A 13,901-nucleotide genomic window follows, 5' to 3' on the forward strand; every position below is an offset into this window, starting at 1 on the left:
GTGCACTGTCATAGTGTCTTAAATGCTAACCTTCTATATTCACTCTTCTTCCCTACTTTTCACAGTAGCTGACCTTTTAGTTTTATACAGCATCTATTTTCTTGATTAATGTTATAATAGATCACCTTTATGAGCAGTTATGCTCCCTTTCTTTCAACAGGTTATTGTTGGAAGTGAGTTCTATGGCTATTAATTATTTGCTATAGAATTCAGCTGCAGCTAGCAACCTTGCTTATTAAAAAAAAAAAAAATAAAAATTACGTATATAATGAGCTGTAAGCTTTCACTTAATTAACATATACATATTTCATAGTGGTAATAATTACCATATTATTTATATCATAATAGGAAAAATGATCCAGAAAACCCTAAGGATTCTTCTTATTAAACCCTTTTTGAATATTCATTACCGTTTTAAATCTTTTTTGGTTTTTTTTAGCCTAAATTGTTAAGACGTTGTACCAGCTGTGAAGTATTGTTTTTAATACCCTTGCTATTGACCAATTCTTGGACTACAGAAAATTTTAGATGTGTACCATTATGTAACTACTTTGTATCATTGTGGTGAGTAGAGGAAATCCTAAAGCCACAACTGCAAAGATGTCAGCGGCAGTGAGTGGGCCAAATTTTAGTGGAGCTAGATGCTGGGGTTTTTATTAAAGTATGTTTGCAGTGTCAGTGCTTTGCAGCAATTCTTTTCTCTTTTTCACTGCTATCATCTAGTGTTTCTGTCAAGCAGTTCCATGTTCCAACCTGGTGATTTCATTAGCGACAGGAGAAATGATCGATAAGTACCATCTTTGTGTTTCCTGTTTTCAGCAGCTATTTAGGGCTTCATAACTGCAAGTGAGAAAACAAATCCTTTTGTCCCAGAGTTGCAGATATTTTTCTAGAGGTAGTGATTTCTGGTATTGAATTGTCGCTGCTGCATTGTGTCCTGTTCATCTGTTTACTCCTTCACTTGTTTATGCTTCTGGTATACTTGGCTAAAAGACTTTTAAAGGAAAGCTCATCATTGTGTTCTGTGTTTATATTTTGCTTAGCAGGCAGGCATCCCAATCATGCTGCTATCACAATAAAATAAAAAACCCAGCCATGATAGATACTAAGGAAATCCCATTCCAACTAAAATAGGGGAGTGGAACACAAACCTAAGATGACTTATTTATGATTCAGTGTCATGTAGTCTTCAGTGGTTTAGCACAGAAAACCTCCACCAAAATCTCTGCAAACTGGGAAATGAACTTTACAGCTATGCCTAGAAAATCAGGCATAAAATTTCTTGAAAACAAAAGGATTTTAAACTACCCATTTATTCTTGACAATAAATCTTTCCAGATATTGTTTCTAAGATTTTATTCAGCAGAAGGCAAGCATGTTATCAGAGAAAAATAGTATAGCTATGACACACATATAGAGATGAGTATGTCCACAAATATCAGCATATCAGCTTTTGGAAACTGCATGACCTTTCATTAAGAAACCTAGTGATATATACTTTATATCATGTCAGACCCCACATCACAAAGTGATACCATTAAATTCTCACTTACTTTATGAAATTATTCAAGCTGTATGTTCAAAGGAGGTGAGGGAAAATTTTAGATAGAGAATCATTATCCACACAGTGATTATAGCACAATATTAGCATGATTTGGATGCCCAGGCTCCAAAGCCTAGGGGAATGAAATACCCAAAGAATCCAGCTTGCGAAGTGCTGCACACGTCTTTCTCCCTTTGTCTCCAGCTGTAGATGAGGACATTCTTTATTTCTATGTGTCAAGCACAGAAATTGATTGCAAATTAGAGGCACATGCTTTTACTAAAGACAGAGACAGAATTATGATTAGACTGTAACTCCAAATTACACCAGTGTATGAAAATATATAAGCTGCAGGGGAGCACAGCTCCAGATGAATTTTTCCTTTTTATCTCACAAACGAAACCTATTCTTTTTCCAACACAAAACCTAGAAATAGAGACTATTCAAAAAATCACAAAGTTGATACAACACTTCATCTTGTTGTCACTAAAAAATCTTTATTTTATCTCTTCTCATTCATCTAGATAGGCTTATAATTCTTTTTCTTATTTCTCACTAATGGGTTCTTTCCAAGTGTGGAAAAAAAACCTACAAAAATCCCCAGCAAAATATCTAGAGAGAAAGAGAAGAAAAACCATCAGTTTCAATGCCTCACTCAATTTCAAAGCTTCATTTCTTTTATCAAGAGAAGCTGATATTTATAAACCTCTGTGTTGAAAAGCATGGAGATTTCTTTACTTTTTATTTCAGCCTGTCATTTACACATACTTTTGAAAGAACTTCCAGGTCTTCTAGTTGAAAAAGGCAATCATATGCCTGAGGAGATATACAATAGGAACTGGCAATGGAGTGCCTGCAGTTCTTATTTGTTGAAGAAAAAAATAGTAACTATGACACCAACTTGGAAATAAGAAAAGCTTCTCTTTAATTGGTGGAGTTCTGCATACATCTTGGTGAAAAGAAGCTGCAGTATAGCACAGTTCTTTCAGTAATAAAAAGCCCTTTCAGTCTACACCCAGAGGAGCCTGGCCTTCCTTCCCATTTAATACTGGGGAAAGGAATATTGTTTGAAATCTTAATCCTCATTTCAGCTTCAAGTTCCAGATTTTAAATCATTGGCTGAGTGTACCCAGACTGGTTCACAGGAAACTCATATTTTCTTCTCAGCCTGGTCAGAGACTTTTCTATGAGATCTTAATCACTTCCTTAAATTGCAATCTCTTAAAATAATGATGCCATGATACTTATCAAACTATCAATCACATTACTTTGAGATTCTTGGAAGAATGATGTTAATAAAACCCTGTAACTTAGCTGACTGATGAGAATGTCTTCTAAAACTGTCAAGTAGTTTACTGAAATTACAAATAGTAATATTTTTCTTTGGCAATTGCCAGCATGAAATATGCGTCATTTTCCATTCCATCTAAATTCTCCCTGTTTTGACTTTTCTTTAGGTTTGAACAGGAAAGATCTTTGAAATCTTGACATTTTCTGCAGAAATTAAATTCTAAATTTTAAGTTGCCAAATACTATTTCTAATTATTACTAGGGACCATTTTTCATAGTGACAGAGAAACTGGACAATGCACTTGAGAATCCAGTTTCATTCTGGGCTAAAAGTTCAGAATGTCAGTCCCACACTTTGCCTATCAAGTGTGGCCTGATAGCAATTAGTGTATCCTTTGGTTTAGCAAGCAGTTTTTCTGCTGATCTCTGTTAGCAGGTAGGGATGGCACAGAAAAACTGTAAGTGACGTTAATTTCATGTAGCATAAAGCTTATGTCTAATATGAAACAGCCAGAAATCTGTAGCAACCTCTCTCCTGCAAAACTTCTAGCACGCTTTGATTCCTTTCATAATTTTTTTTTTTGACGGAAAAAAACCCAAAAAAACCAAGATTTGTTTCCCTTAGCATTTTTTAGTTCCTACAGGTAAAAATGGTGAGTTACACTCCTGAAGCTCCGTTTAAAACATTTCTTCTCCTGCACAGGACAAACTGCAATTTATCATTTTGGCTTCTGTCAGCTCACCTGAGCACTTCTAATTTGCTCTGAATGGATATTTCTGAAATCTATACTTTCAAAGACAACCCAGATGGCAAGCTAATGTCCACCAACTCTCTGGAAAGAGAGTATGAACAGATACTTCCAGCTGCAACAGTCAGAAACCTTATTTCCTTTATACCTCCAGGAATACACATTTCTTTTATTTGAAGACTCTGTGTGTATGTGCAAGGATGGGTGATTTATTAGCAGATGGAAGGTCACAGGTGGTTTTGCATGGAAACATAATTAAAATGCATTGATTGAATTAAATGACTGAGAATGATACAGCCTACTCATCCCACCCTGAATGGAACAGATAAGATGCAGCTCCATACTCTGGCAGCAATCATTTTATACTTTTGAAAAGATAAATTAAACTGGAGAGAACTTACTTGATGATCCCTGACTCCGAATCCTTCATTAAAATTACTTATCCATCAGCTTGAGATGAGAAAGCAAATCATTCACAATTAACAGGCTTGCTTTTTTGTTTGGTTTTTGGGTTTTCTTTTATTAAGATTTGTGTCAGTCACAGAGTTGTTGACGCCAGAGAGGAGGAGAGGACCCCTTTCTTGTACCAGATAGAATTGACTCATACATGCTTAGGAAGATCTTGCTGATCAAAAACAATTAAGAAGGAAGGACAGTTATTAAATCTGAAAAGAGCTATCTAATTGTGAATATGGAGTAGCAAAAGCTTTACCAAGTTATAAGGGTACACACTGTAGTTGTTGCTTCATTTGTGTTCCATCTCTGACCTCAATTTACACAAAGCAAATACCCAAGTATAGTCTAAATAATTTGGGGATCAGGACTTTGGTTTACATGATGTCACTAATGTTTATATAAGTGTCACTTTGCCATTCACATCTAAGATTACAGATATTAAGATGGAATCAGTTACAAATACCAGTAAAATGTCTAATGCAGCAAAGTTTTTGAACATACAGAGCTCTGTGCGATTTCAAAGTACTGTCTTATCCACAGGAAATGCTCAGAGACCAGTTTAAGGACGCATCAAACTTACAGATAGATAGAACAGTTGAACCAGTAAATTAAAATCAGATCCTTATAGGCCTAGAACTTGTTTCATTAACTAATGCCCAATGAGAATCTCAAACAGAGGTCAGTATAAGAATTCTGTTCAGAGCTTTATTTCTGTAACATGGGCCAGTATAAGTTTTCCTCAAAAATGCCACAGAACTGTGCTGTAATTACTCAAGTATCTTCAGTTAGACAACCTGGTTTAGAAACCCCATAAGAAAACATACACTGTGAGACACTGGGTTCTTCCACTTCCAGATGGAAAAAATGAAAGCAGCTTTTTCTGATAATTTCATTCCTTTGTTCTTGCTTGTGGTAAAATTCAGATGTAGAGCATCACATTTTAGTCGAAAGGGTTTAGAATTAAGTTTGCTTTCAATATTTGGAAAAGTTTAAGGTTTTTTATGTTCTTTGACATTTCCTGGGGAGAGGACAAAATGAGGAAAATGAAAAGAAGTAGATTACAAGCAAGAGATTCACAGAACTACACAACCATTTAAAGCCCCCATCTGCTGGGCTATGAATTCTGCAGCAGGATTACTTCAGCTATATTAGCTGAATTTTGTCTCGGTGAAGGAAACATACAAACAGACAGGACACCACAGAACAGATTGTGTGTTCTTTGTTAGAGTGTTTGACATAAACATGTGGGTGAAAAGGTATGCCCTTTTGACATTCTTTCAGTTATTCATCTACATGATCAGTGCTTGTATTGAAATAATGAGTAGTTATTAAAAACTAATTAGAGAGGTTTGATTTCTTTTTCTTGGCATTTTTACTTAAAAAGTAAGTTTTGCACAAAGGTAACATGGTATTCTGGTGTTAGTTACTGGAGTTCTTCCTTGGGTACATATATATGTAATGTTTTGTGGGCATTATTATCTTTTCCTAAGATAGTTTGTTATGTGACCTCATATAACATTTTACTAGTGTGCTACTGCAGCCGTTCAGAATCTCCTGGCAAACACTTAGGAGACGAAGGTTTCCATGTTTTAGTGGAAAAGAATACGACAACATTTTCCCTTCAGTAGCTGGAAGCATTTCTTCCCTTTCCCCAAGAGAAGAAACACACTCTTCAGAATAATCTTCCACTTGGCATAGCCACAAACACTGAAAGCTATCTCATGGTACACCACACACAGCAAGTCAGTTTATTAAAAAGCTCATGGGGTGAAAGTGACTTGCTTTAGATGTGCTCTCCAAGAATATATCTACACAGGCAGCTTAGCTGGATTTTGGGATAGTGTTAGCAGCCAAGAAATCTTGCTTTCACATGTTTTCAAATCTCCTTAAATCAAAATAAAACACATTTAGGCAGTATAAAAGGTGGCCTGGTTGAGAACTCACATCATGAAACTGAACTTGTTTCTTAAGATATGTGAATGTGTCCTGGTTTAGCAGTAGCAGTCATTTTTTCTCCTTCTTAGTAGCTGGTGCAGTGCTGTGGTTTTGACTTTCGGCCTGGGAACAGAGCTGATAACACTGATGTTTTGTCTGACCAAGGACTTTGTGAGTCTCATGCTCTGCCAGGGAGGAGGGGAAGCTGGGAGGAAGCAGAGACAGGACACCCGACCCAAACTAGCCAAAGAGGTATTCCATACCACAGCACATCATGCCCGGGATGTAAACTGAGAGTTCCCGGAAGGGGTAGATCACTGCAGGGTAGAGGCGAGGTATCGGTATCAGTCGGTGAGGTGTTGTATTCTCTTCCCTTGTTATTTCCTTTATCATTATTATTATTGGTGGCAGCAGTAGTGATTTGTGCTATACCTTAGTTATTAAACTGTTCTTATCTCAACCCGTGGGAGTTGCATTCTTTCGATTCTCCTCCCCATCCATCCAGGAGCAGAGGGAAGAAAGGTGGGGGGGAAGTAGACTGCGTGGTTCTGATTTACGGCCTGGGCTTAAACCACAACAGTTCTTTTTGGCGCCCAACGTGGGGCACGAAGGGTTGAGGTAACAACAGATCTGACCGAGGCACAATGCTGATTTATTGGCTCTCAAAGTTGTTTCTCTTGATCTCACAGTTTCAGTATGCTGTAGCTTACTTAGAGCCAGCATTTGCTGTGTTAGTGTTTATCAAGTGTGGGCCTTGGGCTAAGGTTCTTGTTTCATTGTACTTTATGGTAATGGCTTGTAATACGGGCGGGCTCCGGCAGCAGGGCGGGATGGACGTGGCCGTGGACTTGTACCTGGCTGTCCCGCTGCTCTTCACCGTCCTGGCCCTCGTCCTCGCGTCCGTCTTCATGAGGCTGTGGGGAGCTGAGGGGGAGCGGCCCCGGGAGGCAGCAGCGACCAAAGCGGCCCGGGAGAGGGGCCCCGGGGATGAAGTGGCGGCGGGAGCGGGGCCGGAGGCTGGGAAGGAGGCAGCTGCCGAGCAGCGGGAGGAGGCGGCGGAGGAGCCAAGCCCCGCGGCCGAGCCCAGCTCCATGGAGGTCGAGAGCATTCCCCGGCAGCCTCCCACAGAGCTCAGCGAGCCAGAGCCCCAGAAGGATGCGGAGAGCAAGATACACCTTTGGGAGCCCTGGCTGGGTCCAGCCTCGGGCACTCAGGACAAGTGGAGGATGCAGGAGGCCACTCAGCATTTCCCAGCAAGGCAGAGGAGGAAGATCTGGACTCAGAAGAAGAGAAGCTGGTGGTGAGAGAGCCGGCAAGCACAGCAGCTACAGCAGCCCCAGTGACAAGTACAGCAGCATCATTTGAGAGTTCTGAAGGTTTTGAATGGCCTTTGGGTACCCTTGGGACCTGCCTGCTGATTGTGATGGGGATCACCATGTTGGCACACACACAGAGTGTGTTTTACCCACGACCATTTTGTCGGATCCCGAGAGTTAAGCAGTCGGGTTTGGGCCTTGTCTAGGGTTAGACAACGATATAGGGGGGCCAAGAGGTTTTCCCCAAGGCTGGACAGTCATGAGTGTCAGGGTGTGTGGGACAGTACGCTCGAGTATCTAGTCCACTGGGCCTCCAGTGCTTTGGAAGTGCTGGAGATGGAAGGCAGCTGTATGGAGTCCCCAACAACAAGTTGCAGAAACTGCTGAAGGGGAGGGTGAATTATTTTGAACCTGGTGAGCCCATGACAATTCAGGCCATCAGGGCAGAGATGCAACATAGAGATGGACTCGTGATCGAGAGGTGGACTTAGCAATGGATACTATTGCCCAGGTTATTTGTGAGTGTGAACACTGCACACAGCCTCTCCTGCTCTGAAAGACTGTTACAAGAGGTGGAGCCCAATATCATGGACTGAATGGACACAGCAGCTTTATAGGGATTGATCCATGCACTAAGATAAGAGTGCACTGAGATGACAGTGAGGGTATATTGGAAATGTGGGATCTGAGCATGACGTGAATGGTATGGAATAAGGGGTGGATACTGTCCTGGGTTCAGCAGTAGCAGTCATTTTTTCTTCTTCTTAGTAGCTGCTGCAGCACTGTGTTTTTGACTTTCGGCCTGGGAACAGAGCTGATAACACTGATGTTTTGTCTGACCAAGGACTCTGTGAGTCTCATGCTCTGCCAGGGAGGAGGGGAAGCTGGGAGGAAGCAGAGACAAGACACCTGACCCAAACTAGCCAAAGAGGTATTCCATACCACAGCACGTCATGCCCAGGATGTAGAAGTGAGAGTTCCCAGAAGGGGTAGATCACTGCTGGGTGGGGGCGAGGTATTGGTATCAGTCGGTGAGGTGTTGTATTCTCTTCCCTTGTTATTTCCTTTATCATTATTATTATTGGTGGTAGCAGTAGTGATTTGTGTTATACCTTAGTTATTAAACTGTTCTTATCTCAACCCATGGGAGTTGCATTCTTTCGATTCTCCTCCCCATCCCTCCAGGAGCAGAGGGAAGAAAGGTGGGTGGGGGGGAAGTAGACTGCGTGGTTCTAATTTACGGCCTGGGCTTAAACCACGACAGAATGCAAAAGGAGAGGACCAAGGCTTCAGCCTTTGTCAGGGCTCCAAGGAACTGCCCCTTTTAGCTGCTCTTGGCTGTGAGCATTCTCAGTGTGCTTTAGCACAAAGCCAAAATGGCAGAGCTGGAAATGTCTTAGTGTCGCCTGCTTGCCAGTGTAACAGACAGGAAGCACTCATCAAGCCATTTACAGGCAAGAGACAGAGTTCAACAGATGCTGCAGTCACCTCTTCAGTTATTAGATACTGGCTTCTATTTGAGACCCAAGAGCAAGTCATTATTGTATAGTTGATGATGTTAGTGCTAACGTTAATTAATGCTTTGTTATCCCTGCTGAGGTGAGTGTCTGAGGGGACATTCCTCTTTGAGAACTCATCTGCCGTGCTCCAGGGGAACCATAGATGAAGGATGATGGATGAGGAATACTTATACAGACAGATACTGATTTCACCTCTGTCATTGAAAACACCCATCTCAGCTGCAGGGGAGCAGACACCAGCAGCCAAAGCTCCTCAGCATACTAACCATAGTACTTGTTTAAGATTCATGTGTGGTACTACTTTCTACTGAGGTAATCAATCAGTTACTGTCTAATAAAAACCTGCCTGACCCTCAGATTGCCTCCATGTCACAGGATTTCAATACTGAACATTCAGCCATGTATGTGAGTGGTCACAGTGTGCACAGTTCTCAGAAAGACTTTATGGCAGTGACAAGTCATGCAGGAGTCTTCCAACAGAGACAGGGTCACAGGCATGGAGACGGCTATTTTCTATACCAACAAATTTCTCCAGGGTAGAAAGCTAATTTCAGTTTTCAATCCTTTTTTTCTTGCAGAAAGTCCCAGATGCATGTCAAATAACATAGCGAACATCTTGCACAGTGCACTGCAGTCCATCAGAAGTTAAGCAGAGACTAACACCTGATCATGGTCTGCAAGCTGGAACTCTACAGAGGCCTTCAAAACACAAGACAGAGGCATTACCTTTGAAACTGTCCACCTTCCCTGTTATTGTGCTGCTCATTCTGCTTGGAATTGTCTTCAAAGTTAAAAGAACTAGGGGATTGTGATATGTGATAATACAGGACAATACAGGACAGATGTTTCTGTGAATGCTGCAAATGCAGAACTAACCTGAAAATTCCAGATACTGCTAATAATATGCCTTACCATTGTGGAGTTTCCCCCAGATTCCACAGCAGAACATCTGAAACTTTGTAGGGATAATTTTAAGAAAGGGGGTGGGGGAAGGAAAGCTCTCAAATACACAATGCAATCCACTCAAACCTCTTTTCCGCTCTGAACTACTGTTCAGTTATATTCACACCAGCTTTCTGATGATGATTAGAAACATTCATCAGTGGGTATTCGCTCACTCTGCTGTATGGAAACTAACATTAATTCATCAATAGACATGAATATTTATTATTTGCCATTTTATTACTTTAATCATCTACTAAAGAGATAGATACAAAACCACGTGGCTTAAGTGTACAGCTGCACATTGTGTAGAAAATATCAGGAATGCTGACATATAATTGATCATAAACATGTTCCAGGACCAAAACTTTTTTGACAGTGGTACAGTGAATTTTAAGCATATGCCATTTTATTAAATATGTTTATACATGTTGACACGGAAATGAAAATCAGAGCTGCTGACTCTATGGATCATGTTGTCTTGTGTTTGCACCGGCACTGAACTGCAGATAAGTGAAACAACTGGCAATACTGAAATGAAACCATTCAGTGGTCTAATATGCTTTGTTTTATTGGGGGTCCTCTTAGTTCCTTACCTGTAGCCTTCCAGGGATACTTCAGGGATTCAAAGGATACCTATAGACTTCTGAGGGCATTCAAGACACCTGAAACATTCATACAGGCAACATAACATGGCACTTACAGCAGAGCAACATTCATATTTCCACAGTAACAGCTGAGAGCAAAAGAGGAACCTCCTGATATCTAACGATTCTCAGACTGAACTGACACGTTGCATTTCACTCTTGATCAGCAACACAAACTTGAATCAGTTGGAACTCCTTATGGTTCATATCTTACTGCCCCATGTGTTTCTAAACATCGTAAAGTGCTGTAAGACCTGAAAACTTAAGAGTTCTGTAATACTATTTATTGTACAAACAGAAAAGGATGTCCCAGCCGAGGGCATCAGGCAAGCTTGTGATGTCAAGGCACAATTGCTTCAGCCCTTGATAAAGCCTCCTTGCAAAGCTGTCTGGAAACTTGTTTCTGTGTCACCAGAAGGAAGAAGGGCTGCCCCTGCTGTGCTGTGTCTAAGTTGGCTCTCAGCTCAGGCAGGCAAACCCCCAAAATGAAAGGGGATGTGCTCAGGGTCCTTATAGCATAGTTGCTCACGTACAAACAAGCTACTGTTGTAAAGGATTCAGCACTTCAGCTAGGCCATTGTATCTGCCTGCTTTCAGCACACTGCAAATGTGAAGTAAATTACTTTGCAATTACAAAAGCGTAGGGGTGTGTAAGGAATCAATTAGGAAGAGTCAGCTCAGAAGTGGTAATTTGTTAAGACATTGTAACTCGGTTATTTGTAACTATTGGTATCTTTCCTAAAGATTTTTGACTTTCAGAGAGTTAATCACTTTCTAGTGTCTCGTTGTCTTCTAGTAAAGAAAACAGGGAGAAGCGGGTAGTATTTAACTTTTCAGATCTATCACCTAATTTTCTGAGTGTTTTGCAATACTCAGATGCAACTCAATGCCCCAAGACAACAAACGTCAACAGATTAATTTCATTTCATGAAAACCTACTATTGGAAATTACCTCTGCGGAAGTACATTTTCTTGGAAGACAATTTAAAATTAGTTGGGTATATTTCATATTTTTCTGTTTTTTCATACATTCAGTATTAGAGTTCCAAGCTACAGAATGGACAAAAATTAGTCTAGTGGTCTGATCCCATGGTAAAGAATATTTAATCTAAACCTGGAATAAAAAAGAGAGGAAGACCATCTAAATAAATAATTTGGAAAAAAAAAATATAGTTCCTAGTCCCGAAAGATAAGTGATAAAATTATTTTATTAAATTAGTTCTCAAAAATGTGACTTAAACCAGCATTGAATGTTTTTCCGAATCTCAACTTGCATTTTCACCTTTATCTAAAATAAATGTCACAAAATTTCCAAGTCCATTATTATACTGAGATCTCAATGATAATGGTGTGGTTTAGCCTGTAACACATTGGGCTTTGTAAGTTGCTTGCTATTTGGGGTTTTTCCAGCAATTAATTTTAGTAATTATTTTGATACCACAATCCCAGAAGTCAGGGGTTTCTGATTTTTATCCTTGTTCCATCACTGGCTTGTTTTGAGACTGATGTCCTTGATGTTTCTACGCCTTCCATTCCACTCCTCTAAAATTGGACTGAATTATTTTAAACCTATAGTGATGAAATAATGAATGCTTACACAGAGATTTGAGAATATAAAGTGCTCTATAAATACCGTTATTACCAGTCTATAATGGAAGAATGCAGTCCTGGAAGGAAACCAGCAATGAATTCAAAGCTGAGGGATTAAAACTACTGATTTCAGTGAAAAAAGCAAATTTAGCCTGGGATGTGTGTGTGTTGTATAAACACATTTTTACAGACCTCAGACCAATTTAAAAAATTTCCATGTCACACAAACCCCAACTAAAGTGTAACTATTTTATACTTTAAAAATCAACAACAAAAAGGTCTGAAAGCATTTTCAGATCACGAATAACACTATAATACTAATCTAGTCCCTGGAAAAGGATATGGGGTTCTAAAAAAATTTTATGTTTCATTTTACTGGGTGGAAAAAATTCAGAACATAAAACTCTAAGAAAAGGAGGGAGATGATATTTATATTTGGATGTATTTGAACTTTGCATGGGACATCTTGGGTATTTACCAAGGTAGGGCTTGCTGCACTATAATCTCACAGTTAACATTGCCTAATACAGTACACACTAACTGGTGCTTGCACAATAGAATAACTTCCCATTATTGTCTATGCCACAGGTACAGGATACGTGTATCATGGTAGTCCATATTTCACCAATGGTATCTGTGATGATTAACACTCAGGATTTATATCTCAAAGTCCTTACAGACTTCTAGAGAAATAGGATTCCACATACATTTTAGTATTTACTGCTGATTAACCTGAGATTGTTTCTATGATGTCCTCATTGGACTAGATTTTATCATGATCTACCTGTACACAGCGTAAGTGAGCAATAAGATTTTAAGGTTCCACTTTTGAGGTTCAGAACATAAGAATGTTGAGGCAGGGTCTTGACAATTTCAGGGGCTGAATGTGCATCTCCAAAATCCTGATGCAGCCTCACACATCAGACATCTTCCCTCTCATAGGCACTTTTGCAGTATGGACAGTAATAACATGAAAGAAAAATAGACTTTTAACAGCATGTTATGTGCTATAATGTGAGTAATCCACATTACAATAATGTGTTGTAATCCACATTACAAGTAGTGTCGATAAGGGTGTTATTTTTTAAAAAAAAAACATTCTTTTTTAATCTTACAGGGTACTGTTGCATTATAGAGAGCAGGAATAGTAATCTAAATGAGAACTGGTTGGAAATTTCTAGCAAGTACTGAAATGTTTCAATTCATATTGAATAATTAAGTGTCTTCTGAAACAAAGGCTTAAACCATGGCTCTCCGTAATTCCTGGCACTAGGATCACTAGAATATAGAGGCAATTTGGCACCCTTTTTTTCTTACTCTCTTGGGCTCAATTAATTAATATTTATACATAACAGAACAACTCTAGCAGGGGAGATTGAAAAAAACTCTTTCATAATAACGAATGTGTTTGAAGATAATGTATTCATCTTGTTTGTGTGGAAACAAGGATCAAATCCTTGTTCAACACCAGGCATAAGAGAGCTAGACTTTGTGCTAAAGTAAGTGGTATGATCACTCTAAGTAATTCTGCAGCATGACTCTCTCAAGTTAAGACTTTTATTTCCATGAAACCTAGGCTGTAATTAATGGTACAATAAATCCAGATTTTAACCTTCCTAGTGCCAAATTAAAGTGGACCTGCATAAAGCATCATCTGAGCTTCTATAACCACTGTAAAATCAGCATTAAATCCCTCTATCATAGCTGTTTCAAAAGCAGTGTATTTGTCTGCCTGTACCTGATAAAGGTACACCACATTTTTTTCAGGTAAGTGACGCATCAAAACACAGATCCAGTATTTAGTGATAACTGATATACAAGCTATCATGAAATTTTGAAATCTCAGAAATACCCATGGGATGGTAAAAGGACTAGCCATCCATCCTCAGAATGTATTGAAATGTTGAAACGCT

This window comes from Psittacula echo, assembly GCF_963264785.1.
Source record: "Psittacula echo genome assembly, chromosome: 5".
NCBI classification, from domain to species: Eukaryota; Metazoa; Chordata; class Aves; order Psittaciformes; family Psittacidae; genus Psittacula; species Psittacula echo.